Raw genomic sequence first — 14018 nt, forward strand, 5'->3', positions numbered from 1 at the left:
GGCGAGAGCATTTCCTGTTAAATTACCCAAGATGTATCCAATCTTGGCCTTATCGTTGTTGAAATGGGTTGATCTAAAAAGAAAATGGATCCGACAATGATTACTGAATTCCGCCACTCGCCGTGGATCCCCATCGAACTTGATTGGAGTGGTATGGGCTAATGCACCTTCAGCTTGTGAGGCACTCATTGCCCCCTGTCTTATCATTTGGCGTAATGCTTGGTTCTCCTGGTGTAGCGCAGTCATCTCTGCTCTGAGAGCTCGTAACTCATTTCGCAATTCCTGATCATCCTCCATCTCCAAGTCAGAAGGCAGGTGTCTCAAACTGTTAAGGTGAGTATCACAAGAGTGCTGCGTACCTGTTGGTTTGGTTGAAGGTCTTGAAGTAGCAGCCAGACTGACAACTGTTTCCAGATGGGCATATGACACGGGGTACCGGCCTTTCCTCAACCCAAGATAGGTACTGGGTGGAAGATGGACCGACTCCCAACGTCACGGTGCGCTCTCTCCTGATTTTCGTGATGTCAGGACAGTGCAAGCACTGGCAGGAGAGGCGTGCGTACTGTAGTTCTCCACTTGATGAAGATACCAGAAGATGAAGTGTTGGGGAAGCAAGTCCACGAAGTAATGAAACAGATGCTAAGAATGACTGATGATCCAATTCTGACCAGAAGGTAGCAGGCGAGGTGATGGCTGATGCAGGCAAGTAGGTAGCAGGTGTGAAGATGGGAGACGAGACTGAGGCACACAATCAAAAGTCCAGGAGGGTTCAGTACTGAGCAGGGGAAGAACCTCAGGCAGGAGGATATGGAAACTGACCCAGGCAACTGGAAACCGGCTACTGGCAGAAAAGGGGAACCACAGGATGAGACCAATAGGCAGACCAAGGGAAGCCAGCCCAGGGACAGAAGAACTAAAATGGCAGGGAAGGAGGGCAGCCCAGGGAAAGGGGCCCCAGGTAAGGAGGAAGCGATGGCCCAGGAACAGCCCACAGCAAGTGGAAGGAGCCGGTCCAAGGGGCAGGGAACACCAGGCAATGGACGAGGACACAGGACCAGGAACAGGAACAGAAGGCTCGGAACACCGAGCGGAGCGAGCAACACGATCCGGAACAAACCGCATTGAGACGCAATTTGGTCCCGATCTCCACTCCTTTTATGGGCCGTCAGCACCAGAGAGGCTTGAGACGCAAGCCGTCTCGTTGCCGGGTGCTGACGAGCCCGGAACGAGGCTTGGAGAGAAAGCCTTTGAAGTGGTGAGGGCCCAGTCTACTGCGCATGCGCAGAAACGTGAATGCGGTCGTCCGCGCATGCGCAGAGGCATGCCAACACGGACGATCAACACCCTCCAAGCGGCGGATCCCTAGGTGCGGAAGCGTGGGTAGATCCGCCAAGAAGCGGTAGGGTGAACAGGCGCGGAGAATCCCGGTCTCCAGGTAAGTGGCGTGACAATTACAAATCAAGGACCACAAGAGATTTAAACCAAATTCCAATCACCCTCATGTTTGAAAGTGTCTATTCTTCAATTTCCATGTTGGCGCAACTTCGAAGACCCCTCTAAGTGAATATATTTCTGACAGCGAGCTTTTACAATTTTTCTGGGACCATATACTCTTTGAAGGAGAACCTGAACAAATTGTTTACGAAGAGAGTGATTTTTCTGTGAGTCAGTGCAGAAGAGTTAAATGAAAACTAACTTTATTTTAAGGAGTCCCTTTTCTGAGAGAGCTGTCTAAAAATGCATTTATAGAATGCCTGAACAAAGGAACTCATTATCTCCTGGCAAGCAGATGTGCAAACACATGTTACAGACCAGATACCCACACAAGTTACCAAAGGACTCCAAAAAAACAGAATGCTTTACAGGCGTATATTACACTTTGTGGAGAGTGTGCTGCTTCAACTGCAAGCTTAGTAGGTGACATGGGCATTTCTGCAACAATAGAAGCATCTGTAAATGAAAGATCGATTTATAATCATGCTAGAACACAATTCCCCAAAGAAGGAGATTCCGCTACTGATAAATCACAAATTAAATATGCAGCACTTTCTGATGCCAGAGCAGAGACGGAAGAAGAATCTTAATCTGATCAGTCCTCAATGAGGTAACTTCAGAAGAGAAACAGCAGGTGATCTAGGGACAACATAGAGGGATATGACTTACATGTAGCTTTTGCACACGCTGATCTGAAGGAGGTTTGGCACAATTTGAAGACCAATATGAGACAGGCAAGAGAGTGAAAAAGATCATAGGACGATGTTTTAACATTTGGAATCTAGTAGCCTGACAAAAACACAGAGGAAAAAAAAGGAACTGCTCATCCCTGCAACAGACTTCAATACTATCTGAAAATGATAGAAACACAGGGCCTGTTCCAGGGCCAGGCACTAAACTATCAGCATCCATTGCTTAGCCTCACTCAAAAAGAAACCCACAGATATTGCTATGGATATCTGTACTTTAAGTAACCTGAATGTGATGCTTGGAAAACAATGTCATCAAGTGACTCTTTTTAACTGCCAGATAGCACAAGGTGCTGTGACCAAATGACAATTATGGTTGAAAATAAGAAGAATGATGATAGTATTTCCAGAAGGGCTCTAACTTCACAACGTAGCCGAAAACCACATCACTGGCAAACCATAGGTGTCATTTTAGTAAAGAGACCAGCATACACAACAGACTACAGAGTCACTCAATAAAACAGTTGATTGGAGAGATGGTGATCAAAGACCACCATTGAGTCATTCAGTCTTGTTCTAGAACCTGGGCAATATTTTAGATAGTGACTTTTCTGCTCAAATCAAAAGGCCAGAACAACTTTTTTCAGAGAACAGCTTTCCCATGTAGCATATCCAGGACACTTTTTCAGAATGTGGATTTTCTGTGAGAGAGGGAGAGACAGAATACATTTTGACAGAGCAGATTTTTTTGTATGGAGAGCAAGAACAATTTCCAGATAGTGGCTTTTCTGTAAGCGCAAGCCAGAGCAAATGTTGATAGAACAGCTTTTCTATGAGGCAGAGCTATAATACACAAGTGTAATTACACAAAAGCAAGTCAATGGAATTTCAGTCCATGGAGAAAAACAATAGAGATACCTGTTTCTCTCAACCAGCCAGCCAAGTGTACTTCATGGCCACCCTGAATGCCATAATATATTTTCACTTGGAACCATTTTTCATCAAAATACAGATGTTGTATCTAACAATGAAGGAATAAGAACCATGTTGTGACAGGGTAGACCAGCTGGCCCACAACATTCCTTGGATGCTATGCTGAATGCAAGGGATGGCCATTAATCATTTTTAAAGGAGTCGCTTCGAACAAGAGATGACCCTTCATTTGTCAAGGAACAGCTTTGATACAAGGGATGAGCCTTAATTCTTCAAGGAGCAGCTTTCGACCCAGGGATGAACCGTACATAAAATTCGAATTGAGTGGCTTCACTAAAAGGGAGAACCCTTTTCCAATGTTTTCAAGGAGCAGCTTTCATACAAGCAATGACAGCATTTTTCAAGGAGCAGCTCATCTATAAGGGATGCCTCTTAGCAATTTCTCAAGGAGCAGATTTTGTACAAGAGATGACCTTGAACACTTTTTCAAGGAGTGACATCACTATCCGGGATGACCTTTAAAAATATTTCAAGGATAAGCTGTGCTGCATGGAATGACTTATAGTTGTTCAAGGAGTGGCTTTCTTACAACAGGTTCACTTTAATAATTTCCCAAATAGTGGCTTTGCTACAGAAAATGAACCTTAACACATTTTCAAGGAGCAGATTCATTATAAGGGATTGTCTTTATTTTTTCCAAGTGGGGCTTTGCTATAAGGGATGACCTGTAACAATCTTTCAATTAGTGGCATCTCTACAAGGGATGACCCATAACATTTTTAGAGGACCAGATTCACTTCAAGGAATGATGCTTCATATTTTCAGGGATGGAATTAGCACTGGTGTGGGTTGCGTTTCCACCGCCTTCCTTCCTCTCCACCATACAAATGCTCCAGCATAAAGCCGGCATGGATTTGGATGCCGGTGCAAGTGCTGGAGAGCCCTATGGGTTTCAGAGGATTTGTGCACCAGCATAAAGATGGCAGATCTCATAGCAATCTGTTATAAATGCTGCCTGCCATGCATTAACAATTACAATTAAATGTTGCATGATATACAAACATGTCGGACAGTGTTTAATTGTAATTGTGAATGCTGCCTGTAATGCTTGCATGTCAAGCAGCAGTCTATATTGCTTTTGTCTGTGTGTAGTTCCCATAGAAACCATTTACCAGACCACACAGGCCAAAAGTTCTTCATCTCAGGGAGGCAATTACCAACACTTAGGCCAATAGTTAGAATATAATCGTCTCTTTACAGGCCCATTACTCACATAAAATATAAACACATACACTACTCTGTAAATTAATAGGGTTGAATACACATAAACATAGGATAAGTAAGGATAGAGATGTTACATCACTGCTAGTGTAGTTGAAGGAGAAAGCCTCATCTCAGCCACCACAACACTACCCAGTCCCAAGGCAGGTAGAGCGAGAGATCACACATTCTAAAGTGGTCTGGAACGGAGCGTCCTCCCTCTCAGCGAGACTTCATCACCCGGCATTCCAATTCTGCTGCTACTACCTGGATAGCCCCTCTCTTATAGGGAAAAGATCCCCACCCACCGTGAGTTGCCAACTGTCCCCGGCCGAAGTACAGACAGCAAGCATGCGACCACTGAGTGGAAAATTCCAGTTAATAGTGGAAAAACCCAGCTCACCTCCTGCATGCTAATTCCCATCACCCCTTATCAATGGAACTGCACAACTCCGACTCCCTTCCTGGAACATCATTGATCAAACAATGTTCCATCTATCCACCATAATGAGCTAATCTGCTTCCATTATATGCACATTGCAACCATTGCAGAACTCACGTCTGCTAATTGAGCTCACAGAAAGGTAGACTTCCACTGCGGTAATGGAAGTGAATGTCCAAAATGGCCACGCACCAGTGCCATGTTTTTTAGCTCATTGCCGCACACGCATTACACAGTCACAATTCAAATTAAATGATGACCTACATGCTAACATACCAGGCAGCGTTTACTCACTTTGCATGGCAGAGTGTAAAAGTGCAGGGAAAAAGGCAGTGTACATGCGTTTACGCCACCCTTTGGTCTGCACATTTGCACTCTGCCGTGCAAATGATGAAAAGTTGTTGGTGGTTAACTAGCTATGTTTGAGTGCAAACGTACCAGATGCCCGCTGTCAAAATATGAACTGGAGCAAAATGAGCTCCTCTGTTGCTACAAGCCAGTACCAGCACTCTCTTCCTCTAAATCTCTGCTCTGAGCTCTCAGGCACACCTTGTTACCCAACAAGAAATAGAAAGTATGTAAACCAGTGACTTCAAGACCTCAAACTGATCTGACACCTTTTAAGCAATAGCAATTTGCTTGAATTGTGTGAATTCTGCTACAGCCAATAATACAAAAGCCACATTTATGTGCTTTAGTCAACTTGCCACAGTTCAATCCAATTCATGCCCTTTAGCTATAAGTGTGTCAAATTTGGACGAGCTAGCACCACAGGTTGAAGTACTTCCTATTACTTGATTTTTTGGCCTGAAGAACTGTTGAAATGATTTGAGTTTGTATAGCCCATGAATCGCATACATTCTGTCAATTTGTATACATTGCAGAGCGAGCCAATTCAATCCATGTATGAATCAGTTCATGTGTCAGCTCAATGTCAACTCAACCAACTTGAACTGAATGGAACAATGTTGTAAACAATTTGAGCCAAGTTTGAGTCTAGCTCTTTAAGACTTGCCCATCTCTGATATTTATACACACATCCACTCACCCCCTGAAGCTCACTCGTTTCCATGTACACATTTTCACATTGACTAAGATTAGCATGATCCACCAACACATCAACACCAATTCTATAACTGACCACGCACTACACATCCCATCTCGTAAAAACCACAATGAACTGGGCAACTTTCAAGACACTTGTTGGGTTTTACTTATCCTGGTCATCCCATGATAGTGTGTGTGGGCTTGGAGTGTGGAATGTAGAGTGTTGGCTGTAGAATGTTTTGGTGTGAAGCTGCTCTAATTCCACAGAGAGTCAGTTGAGATCTGAAGCCTAAGAGTAGGGGGACCGGTGGATGCTTCTAACCTATGAACGTGTCCTGTATTATACCTAATGTACTTACCTGTGTTCCTGTGGACTTACTAAAGATACCTAAACCTAACAAGGCTCCTGAGTGGTTATTTATAACCTCAACCCACAACTTAACATTGGCGACGAGGATGTTTGGACACTGAAGGGAGCGGGAACAGGAAAGGAACAAGGAAAGGAGCAGTACAAACAAAGACTGTTACCAGGAAGCAGAAAGTGGCAAGGAGGTTGCTCATCAGAGAGAAACAATTACCGCAGAGGCATCCACCGGCCCCCCCGGCCCCTAAGGTAAGCGCACCCAGTTACCTGCTTGAAAAGAGGCAGGCTCATCAGTTCTGCCAGGGGCTGCGCTGCGCGGCTGTGATGGTTTTGGAACTGTAGTTAATCATCATTTACAGCGTGCTAAAGGGGCTGGGTAACTAGATAAGGAAGATATATTTGCACCTCGTATTAGCAGCTTTATTAGTGCTCCTGCAGACACCAAACATATGAACTGTGCCCTGAAATGATTACCGTCATGATAGTTAGCTGAGGTGCAGCAGCGCTGGCATTTTAATGCTGTGACCCTTCAAGTTGAGCATCAGTCCTGTGTGTGACGGTTGGCCTGGAGAGCTCCGTTCGTGGCTCCACTCATCTTTGTTCTGGTGACGTCACTGAGTGGCTGGAGGGATTGGTGACCATTGCGAACACAGAATGTGTATTCCAGCGTTCCGAGTGCTCACAATGCAGAGCATTTTGTAACAAGAAAATCATGGGAGTTTTGAAAAGCGCACCTTTCAACGTGCTAGTAACGTGTTTTACTTCCGGGTCTGCTGCATCTGTTCTTCTGTGTAGCATGGATGATTCATCGAGGAAAAGGACGGCAACAAAAGCTAGATGCTGTCCAGAGTGTATTACACTTCTATGGAGTAGAAACAACATTTGGATCAAAGCGCTCGTTTATGGCACCAGTAAAAAAAAAAAAAAAGAAAAGGAAAGGGAGATTGTGCGAGTTTACAAGTGGATCAGTTGTGTTAGCTGCCAAAGCAGAGGAGTTTTTTTTTTCTGCACTTAATGCATATTAAGCCATCGGAGCATGAGGTACTGTGCTAACGTTTATTTTGCAGGATCGGATGGCCAGCAGCTAACGAGTTTGTTTTTTTCTGCACTTAATGCATATTAAGCCATTGGAGACATGAGGTACTGTGCTAACGTTTATTTTGCAGGATACGGCGTATTTGTTTTGTCATCTAATTGCATTGACATTACTATTGTACATGGCCTGTTATTTTTTTTTGGTTGAAAGCAGCATGTCTCGAGCTCATGGAATTTATATCAGTAATGCAAAGGCCATTATATAAAAAAAAATGTCATGATTTCTGTATTGTTATGCTGGATATTGGTGGGTCAATGACAAAAGATTTCAACATTACAGATCTTGCAGTGAGAAGATGTGTTGACTTCAAATGTATATTGTGGCAGTTGGTGGTGTTGGTTATTATGCTATATGGCATTCTAAGGGCATATTGTGTTTGGGGATGCAGTTCCCGGCATGGAGGTGCCTAAAGAGGTGGTGTGTTTTGCCAATATTGGTGGCGTTGTGTGGCTCTAATGGGTGAGTCTATGGAAATTTCTGATGTCGTGGCTATGTACTGAAATTCAAAAGCTATGTACTGAAATTCAAAACCTAATGTGAGTTGTGTTTATGTTTTGCACTGTATTAACCAATTATTCTTCCACAGGAAAACAACCATGAAGGACTTTGTAAGCTTTATTATTGGACTCAAGTGTGGTGCTTAACCCTTGTTTATCATATTTAAATGCTCAATTTTCCTGACTGGTGTGTTTGGGGGAAATGTGTGTGGTGGTGCAAGTGAGTGGAGAGCATGTGGTTGCTCAGGTCAGGTACCCTAATGTGGAGAATATGGTTGCTTTTATTAGCTCAGGCATGGTGCCTGGAGTGGTGGAGTGGAGGTTATTGGTTGCTCTATGGTGAGCATGGGGTGTTCAATGATGAGCATTTATTAGCTCAGGCATGGTGCCTGGAGTGGTGGAGTGGAGGTTGTTGGTTGCTCTATGGTGAGCATGGGATGCTCAATGGTGAGCATTTATTAGCTCACGCATGCGCCTGGAGTGGTGGAGCAGTGTGAGTTTTGGTTGCTCTATGGTGAGCACGGGATGCTCAGTTGTGAGCATTTATTAGCTCAGGCATGGTGCCTGGAGTGGTGGAAATAGTAGTGCGTGTTTTGGTTGCTCTATGGTGAGCATGGGATGCTCAATGGTGAGCATTCAGTAGCTCAGGCATGGTGCCTGGAGTGGTGGAGTGGAGGAAATGGTATTGTGCTCAGTTGCGAGCATTTGGTTTCTTAGAGGGTGTTTTGAGGACACCCACAGTGGAGTGGAGATGAGTACGCTTTAGGCAGATAGTGGGGTTTAACCCTGTAGATTGTGTTCGCACAATTTGTTGTTGGTGAATGATGATGCAGGGTTATTGTTTTGATGTTAATGGAAATGGTTGTGCATGAGATTGTGGGGCTGGTTCCCTTGCAGCGAGTTCCATAAAAGGCCTGTTATGGTTCTGGTGATTGTTTTGGAAGTGGGTTAGCTATTTGTAGCCACTGTAAAGACTTGGTAGGGGTTAGCTTTCGCTAGGAGTAGTTTGTTGGATGGGTATATTCTAGGAGGATGTCTGTAGATTTGATCATTTAATGTTTAGTTCCAAAACTGTTTAGTGTCCATCATCCTTCGGTTTATAATTGTTTAGTGCCCATCATTTCTCAGTCTCCCCATTATTCTATGTTGTCATGTAAGGGGGGAGATGTGTTGGGTTTTACTTATCCTGGTCATCCCATGATAGTGTGTGTGGGCTTGGAGTGTGGAATGTAGAGTGTTGGCTGTAGTATGTTTTGGTGTGAAGCTGCTCTAATTCCACAGAGAGTCAGTTGAGATCTGAAGCCTAAGAGTAGGGGGACCGGTGGATGCTTCTAACCTATGAACTTGTCCTGTATTATACCTAATGTACTTACCTGTGTTCCTGTGGACTTACTAAAGATACCTAAACCTAACAAGGCTCCTGAGTGGTTATTTATAACCTTAACCCACAACTTAACAACACTCACTATGGAAGACCTCACTGCCATTCTAGCATCTCTCAAGGCCACATTGTATGAAGAAGACCTCCTCCCTGCGTCTGTACTCAAGATGCACGTGACAAAAGCACTCCTATCTTACCTGAAAATCATCAACACCTCCCAAACTCAAAACGCCTTCCCCTTGACCATCAAGACTAGATGAATCCTACTGCTTCTCAAGAAATCAACACTGAACCCTGATGACTTCAGCAACTACTGCCCCAACACTCATCTTCCCTTCGTAGGTAGGATCCTTGGGAAAGCAGTAGCCACACAACTCCTCCAACACATCCAAGTCAAAAAGTCATTTAGTCCTACCAAATCTGGATTTCAAAAACTTCAAACCTAGATGCAGCACGGAAATGGCTACAATGAAGGTGATCAACAATGCTCTTACAATCCTTGCTGATGGCCATCCTTGACCTCTCTGCAGCATTTGGCACTTTATACCACTAGAGAGCAAGATTGTCTTCAGCTGGTTCAAATTATACCATGCTAATTGACACCAGTTTGACCAAGGGAATTTCCCAGGATCACCAACTATACCCATCTCCTTTGGGGTTGTGGAAGGATCTCTCCTCTCCCCCACGACCATCAATATTTATATGGAATTGCTTGGAACCCCTCTCATTCCACACAACATCCACATCCACCAATACATAGATGACACGCAGCTCTACCTCAAGATATCCTACATCGTAGACATCCACAGGCTCATGGCCTGCCTCTCATTGATCAAGCCACGGATATCCAGTGCTTACTTGAAGCTCGACCCCTTAAAGAATGAATTCCTACTGCTGACCAACAACACTGAATAACCAGACATCCAGACCTGGCTCTTTGTTGTGCACCTCGAGGGCTGCACATCCCGGCTAGCCACCTGTGCCAAGTTCCTTGGGTTCGACATTGACAAATACCTCCCCTTTAAACAGCACATAGCAAGGAAGACACAAATTACTTGGTACCAACTTTCTCTCCTATTGAGAGCCAAGTCTTTCTTACCAGAAAACGACTTCAGAGCTGCTGTCCAAGCATTGTTCCTCTCCCACCAGTATGGTGTCAATACCCCTTTGCAAGGCCTTCCAGCGACTACCCTAGCTCCCTTGAGATGTGCCCTGCATGCTGCAGCACAACTAGTCAAGGGATTCTTCAAACTCGCCCATATCACCACAACCCTCATCGGACTGCAGTGGCTATCACTGCAAGTCCATATAAACTTCAAATCTGCTGCATCATCAACAAAGCTGTCTCCTTAAAGTCACCAGGCTGCCTCATTGAGAAACTAGGAACCTCTGGAGGCCTATGATCCACCAGAAGTAAGGACATGTGCAGACCTGAACTTCGCTGGTGAAGGAAGGGAAAAACAGAAGACAGGTCTTCTCTGTCTACACCCCAAGCCTATGGAGCCTCTTCCCCATAAATATTCGACTCACCCCCTCCTTTCTACAGTCCAGGAAGGAGCTCAAGACCCTCCTCTTCAAGGAATGGCACCTCCCTAACACGACGGTTTATACACAGTCCACTCCACACCATACCAGAGACTAGGTGATCTGATCCCCACTGTTTCCTTCCCTGGTTACTTGTAGGACCATTGCTGTCGATTGCCCTCCCTCCCCTGTCGTTAGATCCTCATTCTCTTGTTTCTCTGTTCCCTAACCTTGCTCTTCCCCCTATGATTGTAAAGCGCTCCATTGCTTCCCGAAGCTAGGTCTGCCCTAATAATAATAATAACCCTTGAAACTTTATTTTGTTGCCACATTAGTGAGGTCTGTTTAGACACATTTCAGAAATTGGTGATATTTCATTCCATTTCGAAAACCATGGTTACATGTTGGTCAATTAATCCAAAGAAGTACTACAACTCCCAGACCCCTTCACTTCCCTATCCGATATTACAAACATGTATGAACTGGGCTGGCTTCTTTCACATTCATTCACCAGGTCATTTTCAGATGCATTGGGGTCATGCCAAAGAAAACTTCTCAGGGATTAATACAGTCCATGTTACAGTTTTCTATTTTGTACAGACTATGTATCACAGAACGCGTGGGGCATCAATTAAAATGTGGTGATGTGGTACAAAATTGGAGCTAATGAGATTACCGCAACTTTGACTGTACAACCAAATTTTGAGTTTCACATTGAAACTTGGCTAAAAGTACCTGTTTTGGAGTACCAGAAATGCCCTCCTAACAAAACTATTAGCACCAGCAGTAATTACCAAATGTGGTATTTAGCAATCCACCTGGAGTACAATGGGACTCTAACATTGGGAAGAATAAAACGGTCTGTATAATTATCAAGCCCCATATGTTATTGCATCTTTACCACACGTGGCAACCGTTTTTAAATGAGGCCCGTACACTACAAATCCAAGAGCACAGAGTTGCATTCTCTTAATAGACCGAAGATCATTGGCCAATGGTTTTACATTGTTTCCTTGAAAATACAGATGCTTGGGTCACCAAAAAACAGACCGTGCTCCCTCACGTGTCCCAAGACTGCAAACAAAAAAGTACTGCTCCTCTTCAAGACATGAATCCTTTGTAAATAAGCTTTTTATTTGTGTTTCGAGTGTGGTTGCTAAATTTATAATGAAAGTACAACTTTAAGAACACAGTCCCACACACTTAACAAGGCTCATTGCTTTGTTGTATTAAGTTTACCTTCATCATTAAAAGTTTTATTGAGTTAGCATCATACTTATACAGCTCATTAAGTTTCTCATTCCATTTATGCTGACACGTGTCTCTAAAGGGCTGCTATCCAAAACAACACTGCTGTAGAATTGTCTGCTTTGTCTGTTTTACAAATTGGATTCCAAAGGTCGACATTTTGAACTTTTTCTGCACATTCTCCCATGTAAATTTGCTTTCTTCTTTCTCCTACTTTCTTTCTCTCTCTCCTCTTCTTTGTTGCTGACACTCATTTGTTCAATCGATTTTTTGTAACTACATTCTGCATTCACTCGTAACGCTGGTTGAACCTCTACCTAACTATGTCCAATGAGTGAAATTAATACTTGTGATGGGATTCATGTTCCTATGAGCGCTTGCAGGAAACCGAAAACAATGTCCAAACTAACCCATAGGTTTGGTGGCATGTGGTTTTGATCAGAGGGCCATTCAGAGATACAAATCAGAGACACAAATGTCTCTGACAACAATCAGTTTTCTCTGGGGAAGAGGGATCGTTTCAATTTTTCCTTATGAGTTTTGTTAAGGTTTAAGAGCTGGAGAGTGCAAACATGTGTTTTCGAGGAGTTTTTGTTGACTTTGGAGAAGTTTGGTGGTCTTTTTTGTCAGTGTATTTAAGTGGTTTTTGATACCTAATTTCCCTTTGATTGTCACTTTGTGTGTTTTTCAGTTCCACTGTGTTGCTTTTCCTTTTTACCCATTCCTTTCCACAAAAAAGGTTTTAAAAAAGCTTTACCGTACTTTCACATCTTCTTTTATCCCGTACTGTCATCACAAAAAATTAAAGAGCAAACAATTTTGCCTTTTGCATTCCTGACCCCATTAAGTTGTTTAGCGAGAATTGTTATAGTTTCCGCTCATTCGGCGTGTGTGCTGTTTGTTATGTTGGGTTTTACCCCATTGCTCTTTCGGCGCCTGAAAAATGCAGTTCCACAAAGCTTGTGATTTCCATTACTTCCAATCTTTTATTCTTTTTAATTCATCAATTGATGATATAGCAGGTGGTGCCGACACGTGTTTCGATCTAACAGGTCTTTTTCTAGGCTACTAGAAGTTTTAAATACATAAGGATTGTATACATATTTGGCGATAATGTGGTCCCCAGATCGGGCATTCACCATTTGTGATTGTGTTGATGATGTGTGACATTTATATCTAGGCACATTACGTGTAGGTGAGTCAATTCCCAGTGAAAGTGATATATACACAGTTTCATAATAGTTTGCAGATTGGTTCATACATTTTGAAGCAAAACAGTTTTTAATAAACAGTATTTAGTACATGTTTGAGGAGAGAAAAGAAGAGATTTCCGTAAGCTTGAGTGGAAATGGCCCTAACCAGTTTAAGGTAATAATTAAGTCAGATACATAGGCTCTCACCTGGTAGGTAATATAGGGGGATTGTCTTGGGTCCTGCTTGTTGCAGGCAGATCAGTTAAGTACTGGCTAGTTGGATTGGCGAGGGCTTGGTCCGCCCAGTTACATAGTTGTCAGAGGTCAATACCTAAGAATAAGGAAAGGGTGTATATTGCTGAGATGGGTTCATGCCCAATGGCTGCGCTAATAGACATATTGTATACTTAGGGTTAGGGTTTGGTGGTTAAGTGCACTTTTTGTACGGAAAGTAACTTTTGCGTGGCCCCGAGCGTGATGATGTGCTCAATAGGGTTGGATTGCCGAGGTGGTTAGCATAATAGGGGTACTGGTGCCCGGGGACCCTTCCCTCACTGGCCTGGGCAGCCGTTGTGGGAAGGGCTTGTGTGCTTAAAGTGCAGGGTGTGTAAAATAGAGTAAATATTGCAGATCCATTTGGTAATTACTGGGATCTAAGTACGTGCTGGTTTGGGCTGTGCCCGTGTTGGTTCTGAGTCTGGGGGCGCTGGTGCGTGCGTTAGTTAATCCGCATGCAGCGTTTTTGATAGTGCATAAGCCTTGTGTTGTGGTGGTGCGATCCTGTTGACCGCGGGTTGGCCATGGTATGCAGCCGGGGGTGAGCTGGGCGTCCGTTAATAAGGGTGCTGGT

At 43.8% G+C, this 14018-nt stretch overlaps 1 long non-coding RNA gene across 1 annotated transcript in view; it reads right to left on the reverse strand.

Moving 5' to 3' along the window:
• The window catches only part of LOC138481789 (uncharacterized), a 471880-nt gene extending 464944 nt beyond the window's left edge, over nucleotides 1–6936 (reverse strand). Inside the window, exon 1 of the long non-coding RNA XR_011274405.1 lies at nucleotides 6704–6936. This is a non-coding gene — a long non-coding RNA (uncharacterized lncRNA). The remainder of the gene's footprint in view (nucleotides 1–6703) is intronic.
• Between the last annotated feature and the right edge of the window lie 7082 nt (nucleotides 6937–14018).

The sequence above is a fragment of the Ambystoma mexicanum genome, chromosome 5p (genome assembly GCF_040938575.1).
Source record: "Ambystoma mexicanum isolate Mex_15411 chromosome 5p, UKY_AmexF1_1, whole genome shotgun sequence".
NCBI classification, from domain to species: domain Eukaryota; kingdom Metazoa; phylum Chordata; class Amphibia; order Caudata; family Ambystomatidae; genus Ambystoma; species Ambystoma mexicanum.